We start from the raw sequence: 20,323 nt of genomic DNA on the forward strand, positions 1-20,323 counted from the left end.
GAAACTCGCGCTCGCTCCAGTTTGCTGTAATTATTTTCAACCGCGCGTAAATTTCGGCGGAGTGAAATTTATCGCGCCTAAGACATGGAACGTTATGAAAGTCTGTTCAGATCTCCGAGAAATTAGATTCGATTCTCGCAAAAATAACATCGTTCACGAAGTTACGAAGAAGTATCAATCATATACAAATCAAAGTATATATAGAAACGTGTAATTTAATATTTTTATAATTTTCCAAACACTTGTATTATAATTAATATTGAGTTTAGACAACGTTATTGATATTTATCTTATTGTTTAAATATTTTTAAAACCGATTTGTTCAGACAAGTTGAGTTCTGACATGTGAACTATAAAATCATTGTGAGACAAAGATTTTACGAAATTATTGCGGCTGATCGATATTCATTGTCTTCGGAACATCTAAAAAAAACGATCGCGTAGATACGCCTCGCAGACGACAGCCTCCCGTTCGTACTTAGGTAAACACCAGGCGTTAATTCTCATAACGGAAACTTCCTAAACGCGAAGTTACGCATGCAGTTCTACGAGCCGCGCAGGAACCGTAGGGGGATGAACGAGGAGAAGCGCGAGGGGAACAACGGGGGTGGCTTTCGCGTGTTATACGTGCCTAAGGCGCCGTTGGTAGCCTGGGGGATGCGGGGGGATGCGGAGGGATGGACGAGAGCGGAGAATGCAGGCTGCACAACTTGATAATAATAAACTGAAAAAGGAGCAAAGGGCGTTATTTTAAAAGGGAAATGCAGCGCCGCATTTTTATGTCTTCGCCAGAACTTTTCATCTCCCGTGCCTGCGCTAAAAGGTATCGCGCGCGCGCGCGCGCGGGGGCAGCGGAGCGACCTCTGCGAAGGTGGGAGGCGAGGGGAGCGACGCGGCAACGGCCAGCCGGCTCGTGGAAGACAAGATGAAGAGAAGGATGTAGGAGAGACAAGGCGGAGAGACGAGGGGGAGGAGCGGGGGCCGTCAGGGGAGGCTAAAACGCGGAATGAAACGGCAGACTGCCGCTGATGAAATTCATAATTTAGATCCAATGCGCTCTCTGTACCTCGTTTAGAATACACTGCTATTTATAGTCGAAATTTTCCTTCGGCGCGATCCCACCCCACCCCGTCTATCCCCGCGAAAGAACGCGAAGCCATCCCTCGCTTACCCTTCCTCCAGCATTTCCTGTAGATTCCCTCAGACAGAGGACTACTCACGCCACGTGGGTCCGAAATCGTGCTGTGAAGAAGATAGATGTTCGTAACTGATATATGACCGCGAATTATCACGATGTGTAAATAAAAGATGTATTCGGGAAAAGCACGTTCTTTTCTCTCCAAGAAATCCGGGAGATGGCAAGCGGTAAACAAATCACGAGATTAATTATTTAAATTGGAATTTATCGTAAGATTAAGCAATCATAAACTTTTGTAGTGCCGACTGTGTTCACGCGATAGACTAATTTACAAGATCAAATATGTAGATGCATCCGCTTAAACATGGCGCAACGCTTTCGCTCTCGTTGCGGATTATTACTTAACCCCCTGGATACACGATGTATGCCACGAAACTTTGGCTGGTAAACAACGCGGTCACCCCCCGCACAGGAACGAGGGCAGCAGGATGAAAATGGATGCGACCAGTGAGCGTCAGTTTGCTGCAAATTCAAAGGGGAAGATAAAGATCGCACAATCCCTTAGCTTAATTTACTTCTACAATATTCTTGGAAAAATGTATTCTAAAAATACCTGAAAAATTCTCATATCTTTTAAGAAATCATTTAATTCGTAATTAATTCTTATTAAGCCAAATTCAAACAATTCATAGACAAGACAAAGATAAGATATTCACGTTAAAGCTTCCAAACAAACTTTATCGATCTCTCCAAAGAGATTCATGCAGATTTATATGTCTGCTAACAGAAAATCACGCATCAAGGGCTCATATTCTTCAAAGGGCCGATAGCGGAGGAACCGGGCGACCTAATCGGCGCGATCGACACGATATGGCAGTAGGGACGTGAGAGAGAGAGCAAAAGTAATTGGACACATTGGCGGGCGCGAGTGCTCGAGTACTCGGCGAACGCATGACGCGCCAGGTACCCGGACCGTAGTGCACGCTAAATAGGTGGATGGCGGGGCCGTATGTTAACTGCGAAACGTCATATTACTCCGACGTGTGACGGCTGGGTGGCACGCATCTTGAGGCACTGCCCCTTCCGTTTATCCGCTGTCGCGTTTCGCCCGGCAGTTACTCCGGCTCCTAATAGGATGTAATATTATACGGAGAGTCACGTCCACTCGAATCCGCGGGCTTTAACGGTGACTGGGCACGAAACGGCCTATACGTCCGACGCCGACCGGCTATCCGACTATACGTGGCCCCTATGCCATGCCGGGCACAAATGTGTGGGTGCTGTCTGTGTGTGTGTTTGAGGGAAAGAGGGAGGGAGAGAGCCTCGCATTCTCCTCGAGTTCGCGTCGATACCGTGACTGAGAGGAGTCAAGATGAAAATTACGAATCGCCGTCTCGACGCGGCCGATTAGATTCTTGGGGCCAGTTTGATAGCTGGGGGATGCGTGGATGATTGCGGAGTCGCGTCGAAGATGAGATGACAGGTGTCGCGTCGATGGCTATCTCTCCGTTGCCTTTGTTCGGCGATTCGAACTTGGAGAAATTAATTTTATGCGATATTTCATTCCAAAGTCGCGCTAGATCAGAATCCTCTAGCTGTTATAATTGTGCAGTATTTAATAAATTGAGATATCGTATGTACCACACATCAAGGATATCTCAAAGATTTGTTATGCAGTTATGCGGCAAAAAATATTGTTTTTTTTTTACTTAAAACCATTTTGACTGCCTAATAACATTAAGTTAGTAAAAAAAATCGATATATTATATTATTCGAAACAATTCGATGTATTCTACAAGAGAAAAAGTTTTATTAATCAAGTGACCTTTTGAGGAAACAGAATAAAAAAATTTAAAAAATATGTGGCTATAAAACGTATACGTGCGCGATCGTATTTGCACGAACTGGCGCGTTTTTTTCCCCCCAGCTGTATTTTCTCGCCGGAACATTTAGTTACAATTGCCGGAGTTTAGTTACAATCGGTTAAAACGTTGATTCATGTTAGACGACCGATGCGAGTGCTGCGAGAGCGCCGCTTAACGGGCCCGCCGCTACCCATGAAAAATCATAACGGCCCGCGGTCGCGTTCGCGGACGCCCACGCCGCACTCGCGTGCCGGCGCATTAATTGGTTGCGTTCTCGCAGTATCGGACGGAATCCCGAAAGCAATCGATACGCGGCCCTATCCACCTACGGGCGATTACCGGGCCGGCTGGTTGGCGGACGGCGCGGCCCCCGGAGCAGGGGGGAGGCAGAGGCGAGGAGAGACAGAGGCATTGTAAATTGACCGTAATTGCGTTCAATGTTACGCGCGTACACGGACGGATCAAAGTCAATTGCTCGAAGTGACGCTCAATGCGCCCCAAGAAACGCAGCCAATTGGCTTTGCGCACTCGTGCGATCGTCGCGAAAGATCCGCGGTCGGGAAATTACAGCGGGAAAAGGGCACTTCGCACAACGATAATAAGAAAACAAAAATTAGAGCGACAACATTCAGTTGATTTAATCTTTTTTCCATATTTGGTATATGTTTGTAAGATATTTATAACGCGCGCGGCATTTTGCCTTTCAAATTTTTGCGGGCAAGAAAAGGGATACGTTTTGTCATTTTGGTAATTTCAATCATTTTCATGTATATAATAATATTGAGATTTAGAGCAATATATAACATAACAAAAGAATATAGCATGTATTTTTTTAAATCAACTTGTCGGTTTAGTTATAATTGAAGTTACGTTAAGAATGCAAGCTCTATGGAAAAATCAATATTCTTACGTAATTAACACGTTTAGTATCGGAAAAAAGAGACTCGAAACCTTCGCTAGTCTAAAAAGACATGACAGCTCAATTGATTGATCATCGGTGGAATATACCGACCGATTGTAACTCCGAACGCTGATTAGGCAACTCGTTCCATGCATCGGATCATATTAAATCGCAATTGGTCGCACGAATATTACTTGTCAATCGATAAATTATCAACGAAAGTAGAATGTCATTTCCTATTACGGCATTAATTTCCGGTTGTTTCGAGGACTTGAAAAAAAGACGTTATTTATAATAAAATCTTTCCGAGACTCAACTCGATGATAATCCCGCGGTTATCGACAATGATCGCTCGTCACGGAAGTGATAGGACACTTCTTAACACGAGTGTCGGTCCTGTGAATGCCGTGCCGGGAGATAATCCGTGAAACAAGTCGAGTCGGCGAGTATAACCGCGATGAATACGTACAATAAGCGTCGAATGCCGGATGGGCTGACGTTTCAAGCCTGGCTAATGGAGAGAATCCCAGATCGCGTTTGAATCTCGAGAGAGGCGAGACGAAGCGTCGATCAAACGCAGCCCGTCGTATCGGTCGCATTGAAAACCGTCTTTTTCCCCGGTAGGCAGCTTACTGATCATTAGGAAGCCCGAGTGTCGAGGTGTCCGGCTTGTCATGGCTTGCCTGTTCATATACAACCGATATCGTCGCATTTACACTGCCCGTAAAAGTGAACATGAGATTCGCAGCGCGCCACCGGAAGATAGAACTCCGCTCGATGATAGCACGTTGTTGCAGCGCAAGGACTCGAGAACTGGTTTTCATTTGAGCGAGGATACTCGACTGCGAAAGCTAGCGGATCGGCTAATTACCGGCGATATTACAGAGGCGGTATATTTTCGCGTTGACGCGGCTGCGGGCTGAAATTTAACCCTTCCTAAACGATATTCCGGTCATATTGTGACAAGTATTAAACTCGATTGTTAATCGATTGTTGTGCCAACCGTATCATATTTTGGAAGTGGGGGGGGAGGTGGAGTCTTTTGACAGTTAAAATTGGTATATCTATCTGCGCGTGAAGCCTATTGGCTGTTTACTGACGACGAAACGCGCAACACGCCCCACGAATATCCGTAGAAATTAAAAACTGACGTAAACAGTAGAAGGCGATTTTAATTGTCATCAGCAGCACGCAAGGTATTTCAATATCCAAAGCTTAAAAGTGATCGCATTTTTCCGCGAACAGAGTGATTATTTGGAAAATGCAAAAAAAGGTTTCGGTGAAGTGGTGTCACTGTTTATTTTTTTTTTTTAGATTTAGATTTAGATTTAGAAAATTTTGTTTTTATTAAATAATCCGAAATATATCTAGAATTCTATATATAGATAGAGAATTATTATATACATATTACTTCGGAAGTAGATTACTTCGGAATATCTTGGTTTATGAGAGTTATAAGTTACGTCGGTGCGACTGTAAGGTACATTGCACTTCTAGGAACGCGCCACCCACGTGTCCGTTAAACCGTTTCCGGATAACGAGGCCGCAACCGACGCTTCCGCCGGTTTCCGCTCTCGCGCGAAAGCTGCGCCGCGTCTAACGGCGCGGTCAAATTCACAGGAGGGGAACAAGTGACAGAAAGCGAGACGGAGGGAAAGAGAGAGAAAATTACGGGAACGCGAAAGAAACGTGAGCCCGAGCACAGGCGAGCGCACATGTACACGCGGCGCGGATCGCGCGGAATAAATTAACATGCAAATTTCACACTCAACACGCCTACCGTGAACGCGTTCGCATAAGTGTGCGGTTAGGCGCGATTGACCTTCCTCGTGCCGATGTGTGCGCGTACCGAGAATTACCCTTTCGTCAGACGAGCTATCAATCTTGCGGCGAGACACCGATAGGTCGCCATTACGATTAAAACCGTTTGCCTCGCCGCGCCTCGCCTCGCCTCGGCGATCCCGACGATTGACATGAAAAAAATCGCTTGGCACCTTGTTCGAGTCGTGCTCGCGCGATCTGCGAGCCGCGATCGCGCGGCGAGAGTGCCGAGGCATTACTAACGAACCGGTAACCGGCGATCAAGCAGCGCGCGGGGCAGCGCGTAAGAGATCGGTATAATCTGGGACGGGCATATTATAACTCAATTATTCATTCGACGATAATGAACCGCTGACAGTGGTGCAGTCACGCGCCGCTCGATCTGTTAATCCGCGAGAGGCGGTTTTTATCTCGCGGCTGTTTTCGTCGAGGATGATTAAAGTGTGATCGTAGCGCGCGCTTGCGCGCGCGAACAATGCGCAGCCGGAAATATTTTCGTATACGTGCTGTGGAACGGGGATATTGAATGTGATGTATGAGCCAGTCCGTTGTAACGTACAACCAACGGCATGCAATTCGATAATATCAATTTTTTTCGCTGTATCCGGTGGGTGAAAAATTACGACGTAAATATTGAAATGTAAGATATTTGATGAAACGCTCCCCGCGCGAAAGCGCTCGGGAAGATGAAGACTTTGAACTGGCGTGACTCGCGATTTCGCGCGAGTTAAGTTATCCTCGCGCCGCACATCAAATCGCATAACTATCGTGCGAGATCTATTGCACTTTCGCGATTAGGTAACGCGAGGTTTTCTGGACGATTTCTGGAGTATAGGAGGATCGCGGCGCGAAGTGTTGAGGTATAAGATGCCCGATAGGACGTTTCCCACAAGCGCCGAGAAGATATAAAGACTTCAAACGGCATTGTGATCGCACCGGAGGATAATTGCAATCGCATGACTTCTATATAAATCTACTTCCACATCGAATCGCGCAACATGCATGCACGTGTTAACACGCATCGCTGTGATTCCAATCTTTCTCCTCGATCGAATAGACTTGATCGGCCAATCAATGCTCGAAGTTAGAATCGCGTTGCTCGGCTCCGCGCTTTATTCTGAAACCTTTGCTACGTGTCGTGCGATTCCAGATTGAATTGTGTCGATTTTCTAATTGCGTTCAAGCCTGCCGGGCCGTTCGAAACTCGCACGCTTTCGTATGCTCATCGCTTATATTTCTACTTCCTGCAACGTTCTGTTCTGTAATATTTTCCTAATAAGCTGTTTAACTTATCAATTAAGAAACTTCTTATAAACTTGTGTAAGACATTCTCCATAATCCTATGCGGCATAACGTGTGCGAATTATTATATTATATGTACGCAGTCACCTCTAAATCTCGTGCGATACCGTCGTTTAGACAGGATTGCATAGTCTTTCCATTCCCGCGCATTTCACGACGGTTAATCATCGCAGCAGAGTACCTTTTTTTCCCGATGCAACCTGCTAATTGCTGTTTTTCTCAGCTTCGCCGGGCCGTAGCGGGACGCTTACGAATGGCAGAAAAAACCCAGAGTAGGTTTTACCCACGATAAATCTCGCGATCAGGTATAAGAGACGTATCCTGGTAGGTTGAACGATAATATCCGTCGCGTCCCTTCCGCTGCTTTCTTTTTTACCCACTCTCACTCGCGTCGCCCTTCTCTCCCTTCATTCGTTCGATTACACGCGCTCGATTCTTCGTGCCTATCGCGGGAGGAGTGGGTCCTCGAACGAAAATGAGGAGGTACGGCCGCGAAGAAGAAGCCTACGGAGAATCGGAGAAAAGAGAGCAGCTCGAAAGAGGCAGCAGAAAGGGTTGTGGAGATTGGGCAGGCGATAACGCTCATAATGAAAGGCATTCATTCCACCGCGAGCCCGACGGTGAGCTTGAGTGACGTGGTTGCAGACAGCTGCCTAAACCTGATCGGTCCGTACGTACGTCCATCCGTCCATCCGTCCGCTGCTCCGTCCGCTGCTCTCTCTCTCTTCCTCTCTCACACGTGATTTCTTTTATGATATCGTATAACCGGCCGGACCGGCGGTGCGGGCGCTCCCTCTCGCGTTCCAATCGGGTCCGGAGACAATCTTCGTGGTGCACGCACCTTGCTACGTGCAGTTGGCTGGCCCACGGAGAATGTTTACCGCGTCGAGCGACCGCGTGAACAGAATTAGCCCCGTATAATTCGACACGACGGGGCCAATTCCGCCAAATAAGCGTCGCGTCAGGATAGATCGCCGGATTTCTGTTTGTTTTCGCGCGAGAGAGCGAAAATCGGCGTCGCCACACTACACACGATAATTTTTCGCGGCGCGTTGGCGCACGCCTGACAGTCCCCATTCAAAACGGTACACAGTGGCTCGAAATTAATTAATGGTCCGAATTCTCGCAGCGATACACACGGGAAATATTAAAAATAATATTTCACCGGGAGGAACGGGAGAGCGGGCTGATACACGAGATTTTTGGCTGGCAATGACATGTATATAGGATGTATCTGGGAGAAAGAGAAAGAGAGGGAGAAAGAGAGAGACAGAGCGTCAACGTGTAATGTCCATTAATGTCTTTTGAAATCGATAATGCAATTTTGCCGCACTGGTTTACCGCACTCTCTCTATCTGTCACGTCCGCGACAATTATATAGTACTTTCATCGATGACACCGAACTCATCGATGAACCACGAAGAAGCGCTTGAGATTTTATCAGGCAAAAATATTTTCAAATGTAATCGGTGTATCTTTCAATGGAGTTGATCTTTTAATGATTATCATCATTAAAATTAAAAATTTAATTTTTGTTAGTTTTTGAGAAGCTTAGAATTTTTTCTAAGGGACGAAACATATTTTTTTATTTTATTTGTTAGCCAAAGTAAAGGAATAAGAGGAAGAGTGTTAGATGCCAAAACTTTCTATTATCACAGTTTTTTCGTCAATTGCGAGGCGATAAAAAACCGAAGTTTCGAATTTGACACGTCATTTGTTGTAAAATTTAACTCGTCGACTCGTCGAAAGACGAGTTTGGGATACTTGCTGAATTAATAATAAGATGTGAGATCTCGTATACGGGAGATGACAGTACAGCCGTCACTCGATACGTACCTGCTTCCAGTTCCTAGGTGCATCTATGTGTTCCTGTGAGTGGCACCAACACACAAGCGACCCGGGTCGCTCTCACTCTCGTTCGCTGTTTATGTCGGTTATAAAACGTTTTACGATATTTTCATCGGGATATCCTTTTCCTCTCTCGGATACTTTCTCCGGCGTAAACGTGGCGGCCTTCTCACGCAATCGACTTAATAATTGAACCGGACCTCGAAAAACGTGGATTAGCATACATCATCGTTTGGTGATACCCGCTGCCCCATAAGTGGATACGTGATTACCGCTGTATTTTTCTAAAAAAAAATTTTATGGATGACGATAATACGACGAGGAACGAGTCGCAAGTAAGTCTTCTTTTCAATTAAATTAATTTCGCCTGTATTAATTCCCGTATTAAATTAATTCCGCAAATATCAGAAATATAATATCGTGCCATTTCGACATTTCGGAGGATTTTGATTAAAAATAAGTATATAACGAGTGAAATAATGAGAAACATCACTTTTGGCTGACATAATACCGATAACGCGATTCGTGAAATATAATGCAAGCGTCTTCTAACGCTAATTCAATGGTAATTGCGCGATACGCTTTGTACAACTATCTGCGACAAGACAAATGTCTCGCTCGCAGCGCGACTATGATTTAACAGCGCTGCATTATTCCGCACAAGCGGCGGGTTTTTGAGAGGTGAGTTTCTCCCGCGCGATGAGATGCCACGATGACGATTCCGTCATCGCGACATTTAGTTAACCCACCCACGATGTGCAACTCGTTTCTCATACCTATAATAAGCGGCGGGCGATAAATCTCTCGGCTTCTTGGACCTCCTCGAAGTGCGCGCGTTTCGAAGCCACCGTGTAAGATTCCCGTAAGAGACGTAGCAGCGAGAGCCTTAAACAGGGCTCGTCTCGGGAAAGAGTCTCCTTCGTGTCTTCTCGCGGTGAACGTCGACGCAAGATCTAAACCGGATGATCGAAACGTAACGTGACTGTCGCACGGAGCAGGAAGCCACGGCTTCGGTGTTTCGAAGGCCAATGAGCTTGGAATAATGCGTAACGTGCCTTCGCGCGCGTCCTCGTTCCACCTGTCCAACAGGCTTTTCCAGCCCCGTAAGTTAAAAGGGTTGCGTGAACCCGGTCGAGTTGCAATGGGTAATCTTATATATCTATCTTGCCCGCGCGAATACTTGTTTTATTCGCGCGTTGATATCGAGCTAGCGGTAAGACAGACGTAAGGAGAAACCTGGTGTTGTAATAAATCGCTAGCGATCTCGACTTGTAGAGCGAAAACAATAAGAAGACTCTGCGTTAATGAAAGAAAAATACGATTTATGGCATTCAATTAAAATAGTTACGTGTCTACTTGCGTCGGGACTGACGGAACGTTAATCTAATTAGTCGCGAGATACGTGCTGGAGAGCGTTTAAGTAGTTTCTGTATCGATATAACAAGTAACGTATAAGTAATTTTCTCTGAGACCGCTTATTCGAGTATCGCGCGTAATTATCCCCAAATTCCAAGCCCGACGGGTTTTCGCAGCGCACGATGTTCCATGCACGTTTCGCAGTTCGCAGTCGCCAGGTGTATTAACAATGCCGTCCATTGACATTGAGCTCCATTCACGTGTTAACTAACGCAAGCTCGCGTGCCACGTAATCCCGGCTGGCTATAAAGAAGATACTAAAGGTCCGCTGGACCGGAGAGAGTGCCGTGTAAATTTGCGAGGTTAACACTACCGTGTTACCTCAATGGACAATAACCTTGACTGGAGATATCAGAGGTCGCCGTTACAACGTCTTACGACGAGGCTTGCCTCTCGTTCGCTAACAACCAGGCACTGCTGGAAATGTTTCAGTTACTTTTTTCCCCTCTTTCTTTCGCCGTCTCTTTTCCCTATGTTCTTCTTCGCTGTGTCTCACTTTCCTTCGGGCATCTTACCTCCATTGCGGGTTCCTTCCTTCCTCGGCATCTTCCTCACTGACTTCTTCGAGCCTGAGCGCGACGCTGACAGAATTACGCTCGAGCCCTGCTTCTGCTCTTCGCCGTATAACGAAGAGCCGAACCCCTCAGTCCTCTATGGCTCGCCATAAATATCGACGGTGACGTTTGGGGAGAAAAAAGAAACTGGCGGCTGGGAACTGTGGATGACCTCCGTCTATGAAACGGCAGTCAGCCATGCCGGTCTAACTACCGTTCGTTCTTCCTGAAGTCGAAGTGGGTCTCGTCCATTACACGCGTCAGAGGATCGTGGTCACCAGATGAATTTATTTATCCGCAACGATATTGCTACCGAAACGATCGTCTTGTGCTTTATATACCCTTCCATGTTTTGGGCGCTCACTGCGGTATACCAAAACTCTTACGCGTTCTTTTAGGGTAATAAAATATATCCTAATATTCTTTTGTTTCGAAGATGTATTTCTGTACCGAAATTTGAACACCATCTTTCTTTGTATCTTCCAAATCGCGTATTCTGGTTAAATCAAGATTTTATAAAAATAAAATTCGACACACATAATACACACAATTAAACGAAAATTAATAATTGTTTAACTGTTTGTATAATTGAAGATTATATACGGTCGCGATTTTATTCTCAAAAGATAGTTCATTTCTTATACGTATCGCTCGAAGAAGCAAACTGTCATCGTGACGTTCCAGTATATAGCGCAAGAAGTATTCAGCCCGCGCTTATTTCGGTTCGATTGAAGTGTAGCTTTGACATGGCGCCAGAAGAACTCTGTCGCGCTCGTGACACTTTCGGCGAGAAGCATTGAGGCGCTTGAAAGGTTAAGCGTCGGCCAAGCCCGACGTTCCTTGCATTTGTCCGATGCATCCACGGTGACGAGATAAACGATAAGCAGCGCCATTGCAAACTTCGAGCGACGATGCTGTGATCGATAGCAGAATGAGTTATACGTGACGACGACGACGACGATGACGACGACGACGAGGGTTACACGACCGAGGTCGCGTCTTAATGATTCGAAGAATCAGCATGACGAGGCTGTGTTCTCCGTCATGCACATCGGTTCGGTGCATTATACACGTGCCCCGATGAACGATGCCGATTTAGGGTGCGTTCCGAGATGTGCTGACAGTACTGAAAATCTATAATATACGTTACATGAATTATAGATTTTTAGTATTGTCATAGTATGTTTCGAAACGCATCATTAGGCTACCTGAAAACCAGAGCAAACCCCCTTTGCGCGAACTGGTTCAATATTAGTTCGACTATTTTCTAAATCCGTAAGCAAAATTTATAAAAATTTCGAATTTTATACATTGATAATTTTGAGGAACATTTTGTAAAAAGCCAAGAAGTAGGATACATTATATTTTTATATACATTTAGAAAATAGGTCATTATATTTAATTGTAATGTGTCGCTTAGAAAATATATCGCGTATAAAACAAAAGCAAAATTAGCTAAAAACTTTATTACATTACACTTTTTCTACATTTTTATTAAAATGTTAAATATTGCGAGAACATTTCGCGTACCTACCGCACAATTGACGTGTTATCTAATATTGATTCAACCTTGATACTTTGAGTGTGCGAACGATTTTATTAATACGAAGTGTTTTTATATCGTTAGACCCGGGGGGGTAACGAATTCTCCATATGAGGTAGAATGAATAAAATCGTCCTTGGATCGCTTTCAATGCGACATAAATTTCTATGCCGCATAAATCCTGGTAAACGCGTCGCCTGTTTTTATCATCGCGTTTAAGATCATAACTCATACTGTCCTAATTAGACTTTTCCTCCGTCCGTCCAAAGAGACAGATTCCCGCGGCGGCGTGACTTCGCGATAAGGTCGCGTTGTAAATTACAACGTTCCGATTATCGAGTGACGCACGTATTGACACTTTAACTTTCTTGATGATCGAGCAAAACAATCTTGCGGAGATAGAGATATGATTTTTCAGCTAATCCGGACGTTAGCGCTAAATTACTTGAAAAATTAATAGTGTTAAGTCAGTTCGGTTAACATGTAAGTAATATATTGCATATAGATATAATGAATAATTATTAACGAAGAAAATTATTAAAGTAAGGGGGTATAATTATCCAAACGATTACTTAAATAAATGACATTAAATTATCTACGTAACATTCAGTTGCGCTTCTTTTCTCTTCGCTTTCGTGTCTTCGATATTCTTACCCGTAGGAGAATGCCGCTCGATGATCGTGGTCTCCCGCACGGTGACTACAGGTCGGTAGGCCTGCACGCGGATACATTGTCGCTTCAGTATCGTCGCTGAATAAGCGACAATTTGTATGACAATTCCTCGATGGTCTGGTGCATTGTGCCGGCATGTGAAAGTATGGACGTAGGCATGCTGTATCCCACTGCGGCAGTTCCTACTCTTCTCCGGCTCTTTCTCTCTTCGTCATCGGAGACCACGAGTGGGTGAGGAGAGCCATTGGACGAGGCATCGAAGTGAGACGGAGAAAGAGAGCGAGATAGAGAGGAAGAGAGCGATTGGGAGCGGAGGGGAGGGAGACGGAGACAGAGAGAGATCTCCGAGTTCTCCGAGAGATCACGATCCGTGGAGCAACGGCAAAGGTCGATCCGTGCTGCACGGTGCGGCACGACGTCGCGCCACGACGACGACGACGACTCGGACGACGACGGTAGGACGAACGTTTATTAGAAACGGAGGAAGCGTCTCTGTGACAAATGGCGTGGTTTCATTGTTGCGCGCCGGGACCCCCGGGCCTGCACGACAACCAGGGGCCCCTCGCGCGACGTCGCGTCGTAAATCTGACCGCCGCTGACGGACAGAAATCAGAACGGACGGCCGCGCGCGGGTTTCACGGTTGGAGCGCGGGCGAAAGGAGCAGCCGTCGCGGCGAGGAGGAGCGGGCCGGCGCGCGGTGGCTGGAGTTACGCCGACACCGGCCAAATATTTACGAGCTAGGTGCAATTGGGAGAGAATCCGCGCACCCGGCATCTGGGATCCGATGCCGACGTGCTAGCTGTTGTAAAATTTTGACGGATCTCGTCGGCGTGACCCGCTGGGTGAAATATGTTTACCGAGTATTTCCTCACTATTTTTTCAATCATGTGCGGAACGTTTGTAAACGAATTATGCTGTCGGTGTAACCCGGACTATACAAATGCTCGAAGGACGTCGTAAAGTTTTTTAAAAGGTTCATCGTAAAGAACTTTTGAGATGGACGGTAGACACTTCGCGGACTTGGTGTTGTTCCGAAAGGAATTATATCCTAAGCAGGTATCGATACAGTGAAATTTCGGTGAACTCGGAGTTTGACGTTGCAAACACAAGAAAATTATCTTTGCTTGAAAACAAATCGCAACAGTTGGGGCATTCTTATGTGTGTAGCGTCGAAAATTGAACTGCTTTTCATTAAGATATTACACCGTCGGTTTCGCAAATAACTAATAAGCGAGTTCCGCGACTACAACGCGTTCAGTTCAATACCTGTTTTTAAATCCAGAGTATGATCTAGAAAGTAAAGAAGCGTAAAAGTATACAGCGCGGTACTAACAACCGAGGAGAATTAACTTCTACAAATCATTCCCGATCCGCGCTTTCAAGTCGAAAGGTTAACATCAATTGCCGGCGGCTTCGGTGAAAAAGTCGAATATCAATTTCCTCCTGCTGCGAGAGGAGGACGATGACTAACAGAAACCCAGGAGTAATCGAAGAGATAGAGTAGGGATGATAGAAGCAGAAGACGAAGAGAATGAAAGGTGTCTTATTGTTGGGAGTAAAGAGCGGGGCAGAAGGATGGAGAGAAAGAAGGAGGAGGAGAAGGAGGAGGAGGAGGAAAGGAGGAAAGGACACCGGTAGTGGCGAGTAGGAAAGCGTCAGAAGCGTGGCGGAAGAAAGGGGGAGTTCGTTAAGCGGCGATCGACCGCGGGTCTGTCAATCGGTTCGAGGGCCCGGAGAAACGAGGGGAGCCCAAGATGGCCGACCGGCAGCGTGTACACGGGGCCCCTGCTTCGCCAGCATCAGCGACTTAGCATAAATCACTCCCGCTCCGCTCCGCTCTCCCGCTTGCTCGCGCGAGCTTGCCCGCTCGTTCTCTCGGCTAACAGCCTACAGAAATGCGACCGCGCCGCAAATGCGGGTCTGTCTTTGCAGCTACGTTGGCTCGTTCCGCGGCTATGATCGCATTTTGCGGCTCGTTGCGGTCGCGGGGGACACGCGATGCTGCATATGCGCCTGACCCTTCCGCTTCTTGCGCCGATGCGGCGCAACCGACTCGGACATTAATTAAATTTCGTTATTAATTAAATTAAGTAATTGCTTTTGTAGGATGAATTGAACGGTGGACACTCTGACAGTCCAGACAGTCAACTTTACTAATATAAGAAAATTATAGTATAAATCATTGTCTCTTTGTTTTTTTTACATCATAATCGATTATTTGACCAACATTGCCCTTGTCGAGAAATTAATGCAATACGCTTTGAAATGAATCAACTTGAAATAATAATTAAGATATGTTGTATAAAAAGTCGACATATTCCGCTTTTGCGAAATTAATTATTTTCTTTTTTGCGATCGAATCTGCATGCACGTCACTCGCTGCAATAGTATTTTGCAAAAAGTTGAAAGCAGCGGAGCGTACTTTATTGCGGTTTTTAGTGTCGACTTCTTAGAACCTGCATGAGCGATGTACGTACCAATAATGCGACGCTATCCGCAAGTGATAGCAATATGCGCATATTATTCGCGCAATAGCCGGCGATCATGATTACACAAGTATCGACGCTAAACTAAAAAGATAGAGAAGGGATAAACGTGCCAAGAAAGAGAGAGAGAAAGAGAGACCAAGAGTGAAAAAGTGAGCGAACCAGTCGGTCAATCAATCACGGGAATTGATCTCGGTGGCAAGTGCAGTCACGATCAGCCAACCTGAAATATGTCGGACTTAAGAATTGATTTCGTAGAACGTGCACAGTCCGTCGTGGTTCTCTCTCTCTCTCTCTCTCTGTTCCTCTTCTCCTCCCTTCTCGACGGTCCGTCCCCTTCCCCTCTCTCTCTCTCTTGGATTCTGCAATGCCGTTGACACGCACGATCACTCGAAGGAGTTGGACGACGACGAGATGTGGAAGCGAAGAAGGAGAAGGGTGATCGCGATTTTTCCTTCTTCCGCGCTGGTGAAATACTTCCTCCGGCGACTGGCTCGCTTCGCATGGCTCCGATATTACGACTGCAGGAAATTCAGGGGCGAGCGGAGGGGAGAAGATGGCGAAAGAGAAAGAGAGAAAGAGAGACAGTCCGCGTGGAAAGAAGAAGGGACGAAGAAGAAAGAGCGAGCGAGATTCGCGTGGAGGGTTGGGCGAACAGAGCAAACGGACAGGTCGCTTATTTATGGCGACCATACTTCAGATATATGAACTGGTTCCCGTCGAAAGTTCGGGACGCCGCGTCTTTCCAGTTCAAAATGTATAGAGAGGTGTCCCGCCGTTCGCCTTCAAACGGGAAGATTTGCGAGGGGTCACCCTCCTCGCGCGCTATCATACGAGCTTAATTCCGTCTTCCTACTGTCGTGCGAGGCGAACGCCGGCACTCGACGCCACTACCGGTTTTATAGCGGAACGATGGGCCGGCCGAACGCCGTGAATATTTGATTACCGTAACCCCGCACCTCTCGTCAGTCCACGTACCGCGGTGACTTGAGCATTACTTGAAGCTTTATTGTTGTGCTACTATTTCTTATTGCCACGTGAGAGCAGCATGACTTTGAATGGCTCTTTGAATGTGATATATGTAGTATGTTGTTGTTTTTTTTAAGGAAAGAAAGAAAGGGGGAGGTAGAAAGAGATGTATCTTGGCAAATTTGGAGCCGGTTCTTTAACGAAGACTTGACAAAAGGTCTCGTTGTGAAAGTAACTGTCATCGGATGTTAAAAGGTTCTGCCAAATAGAATTTCGACAGTAAAAATAAATGTAACAATGTTTTTGTTTCTCAATGAATCAAGCGAAGATAATTATGTTACGCGCCAATTTAATTAACACCTAACCGTTTTCGTAATTCTACAATAGCGCTCGAAATATAGAAAGTGTATTGTGTGTGTGCACGTGATCCAAACTAATTCGAACACGATGCAGTTTAACAACCATCACTCTTATGTGTCAGCGATCACGCAAATCCGCGCGTACGACAAATCGTGCGCCGATTCCGATCACCCTCCCCACTTTCCCTTCGTTTAGAATCAGCGAATCTCCGCGGGATCAGGGCGGCCAGGAATCGACTCCTTTGTCCTGAGTATGTCCCTCGTGTGCAGCACGACGTCGGTTAATTTATATTTATCCTCTTCTACGGTATATACGCAGACCGTTTCCGATATTCGAGCGGCGTTTGGAAGAGAAGCGTTTACGCGCCGAGGGAGAAGGAGTAGGAAGAGGGGCGGCCGCGAAAAGGGGCGAAACGACGATGCGGGGCGAGGATACAAGGACAGAGAGAGAGAGAGAGAGAGAGAGAGGCGATGGAGTAGATAAATAGATGGATGGGCAATATTATAACTCACCGGCTGTCATCCTGTACGGCCGAGTCAGGCTGCTAATCAGACCCCGGCGCGCACTCGCCCCTCGACCGACCCTTCACGAAAAATGGATTTATTGCCGTTCGCCTCGACTTCGGCACGCTATCGAGCTCTCTGATCCATAGAATGTAACCATCGTCGTACTATTCGCGTCGGATCCTCCCTCCGGGCCGAGTCTCTTTCTCGGGCCCTCCTACCCTCCCGACCTCGGCCTGTCGGAAATCGAAAACCGCCTCCCGAAGTTCTTTCGACTTCAATGTGGCGGAAAACATTGAAATGTCGATGCTAAATTTTTTTCGCACAATTTTCAAGAGTAAATCGGATGAATCTGATGAAATTATTAAAGTTGCGTGAAGATGTAAAAGCAAGTGCCTTTGGAAGTTTAGTCACACATGTGGAAGAAATCTGATATCACAAGACCCTTATTTACACAAGGATAGATTATCTATTTAATATGATACATTGATAAAAATATTATATATATATACACTATAAAAGAGCTATATGACATTCATATGAACACACACATATATATATATATATATATATATATATATATATCAATTTAATGAATTAATAACGTAACGAATATTTTTATTAGACTTAGACTTCATTCATACCTTTATTTCTACTTTCCAGGACGTTTGATTACATATTCAAAAACTACAACTCTTTATCATGCTATTATATTCGAAGATACTTTGTGTTTTTACGACATAAGCTCTGATCAAATGCCCAGTCGTATCGTTTTAAATCAATTGTTCCCTGAATCAAATTTTTTTTGTAAACAAGAAACTGCTATTATCTCTGCTCGCGTATATCGCATCGTGCCCGCGGATGCACTGTTACGCGGCGCGTAACGCACCATTCTCTTCTTTTCCGTCATCCTTCAACAGACCTCTCATCTCGTCGTGCCTGACTTATGTGCACGTGGGTGTACTCGGTTTCCAAGAGAACGCGCCGCTTTCACCGTGGTCGTTGACGATGAGAGGGTTGGATCGCGGGTAGAAGGAAGGCGAGGTAAGGTGCGGGAGGGGACTGCCGCGGAACGACAGGAGGAAGAATGGTGCGGAGGGGGGGGGGTGACGGGGCGGAAGGAGGAGTAAGGGGTCAAGTGAGGACCAATGCATCAAGCAAACCGTGACACTCGCCTCCGCATGGCGTGCATAGATCATGCCGACCTCGTCGGTGCGCGACAGAGATGGCGCGGGGCGGGTAGGCGATTTAAGCCGTATACCGCGTGGAGAATGAGAGAGAGAGAGAGAGAGAGAGAGGGAAAGATAGAAGGAGAAGCCTTGTCCCTCGCCTCTCTTGTCCCTTCTCGGTCCTTCGATCACCCTTCCGTCTTTCTCTTTCCCATCGCAACTACGGCGGGAGAGCACAGATGTACGAGCTGAACGAGATAGACGCGAAGAAGAGAGCAGACGTGCCTGCGAGACCTCCGGTAACGCGAGCGTGTGCACGTATATACGCGTGTGTGAGTGCGCGCGAGCGTTTTTTCAACGAGATTTATTACCGAACTCCTAATGCTCCGGGACAAGGGAAAGGGGCCGACGTCCCTCTTCTCCGCCCCCACCTATGCCGTCGCCGTCGCCGTCGCCGTCGACGACGTCGTCGTCGCCGTGTCGACAGTACTTCGTACCTTCTCGCCGTGCCTCCGCTCGTCTCCGCGGGTCGCTTTAATCCCCCAGCTGCCACGCTATTACGAGTTGATTTACATTCTCGCACTAACAAGGGTTGAGATAGGGGCCGGAGGATGGATTTGGTGGCCCTCTCGATAGGTCGTCGATACCGGCGGACCGGACGGTCCCGGATGACGACCTATTCGGCGCGTCGAACCACAGTGAACCGCTGAACCAATCTTCATAATTGGCGAACAATCGAGTCGACAGCTTTTCCGGAAATTCCGATGGCCCCGTGATCGCTCTCGGCTGTTGTCGGTTAACCGCTGTCGCGTCAACAAAAAAGTGGATCACGCGAAACGATTCGAGCCGGCGGCGAGTCCCCGATTGTCTAATTCGTCATGTAAAAATACAGTAACGTAACTGGATACCGCTAGATCTCGGAAGCGACGAGGAGAGCGTATATAGGCTCGAGTTACGCCGGAGCAATAAATGTCTACGCTAGGAAATTTACGGCTACAAACGGCGTCATAAGCGCGAAATAAATCATTATTAAGTAAATCGTATTACTGTTTGTAAATTCTACTCTTAACCAGCCTAACTTTAATGAGATCATTATAAAGGGATTACATAATCGCGAGACGCGGCGAGCGTTTTACGCGTCGCGACGTAACAGCGCCGATCGCGCGAGGAGCCGGTCTCTCTGGTGGGGGGAAGGGGGGAGATCGAAATATTCGATCAACGCTCGATCGAACAGATAAAAATCCGAGCGGAGAAACACGAGGCTGCACTTTGTGCGGCTAAATGTTATGGGAAGCGGGAAGTCGGTTAAGTAGAAGCCGCTGCATCACTGTCAGGCAGGGGAACGTTCCTACTGAATCATTTTACATGTGGGGTATCAAAGAGCACCGTGAAACGAACGCGAAATATATTTGTTTCGTAAATGATATAGCGTATTCGTTTGTATGCTTAATGGTTCGGAATAGTTTTGGAAGAATCGAAAAAAAAAAGAATAACAAAACTTCTACGAAAGTTTATGAAAGAGGAATTTTTTTAATATACTATTCTTTAGTATATTTTTAGATACTATTCTTTAGTTTATTTTTAGATTAATCACATTGAGCGACTAATTCAACGAGTGAAATCGAAGTACTTAAAAACTGAAATTAAAGTTTGCAAAAATGAGAATAAATTTTGTATTAAATTCACATAAATGTAATAATAATATTAAGATCATTATTGCCAAAATTATTTATTACAAAAGTCAGATGCGCAAAATTTTTTTCAAGTTACTACAA

The 20,323-nt window shown here is 46.1% G+C and overlaps 1 protein-coding gene across 2 annotated transcripts in view; it reads left to right on the forward strand.

Moving 5' to 3' along the window:
* Positions 1-20,323, forward strand: part of Tio (zinc finger domain-containing protein tiptop) — a 149,374-nt gene that overhangs the window by 43,924 nt on the left and 85,127 nt on the right. The gene's annotated exons all lie outside the window — the stretch shown is intronic.

Source organism: Temnothorax longispinosus, chromosome 5 (assembly GCF_030848805.1).
Source record: "Temnothorax longispinosus isolate EJ_2023e chromosome 5, Tlon_JGU_v1, whole genome shotgun sequence".
NCBI classification, from domain to species: domain Eukaryota; kingdom Metazoa; phylum Arthropoda; class Insecta; order Hymenoptera; family Formicidae; genus Temnothorax; species Temnothorax longispinosus.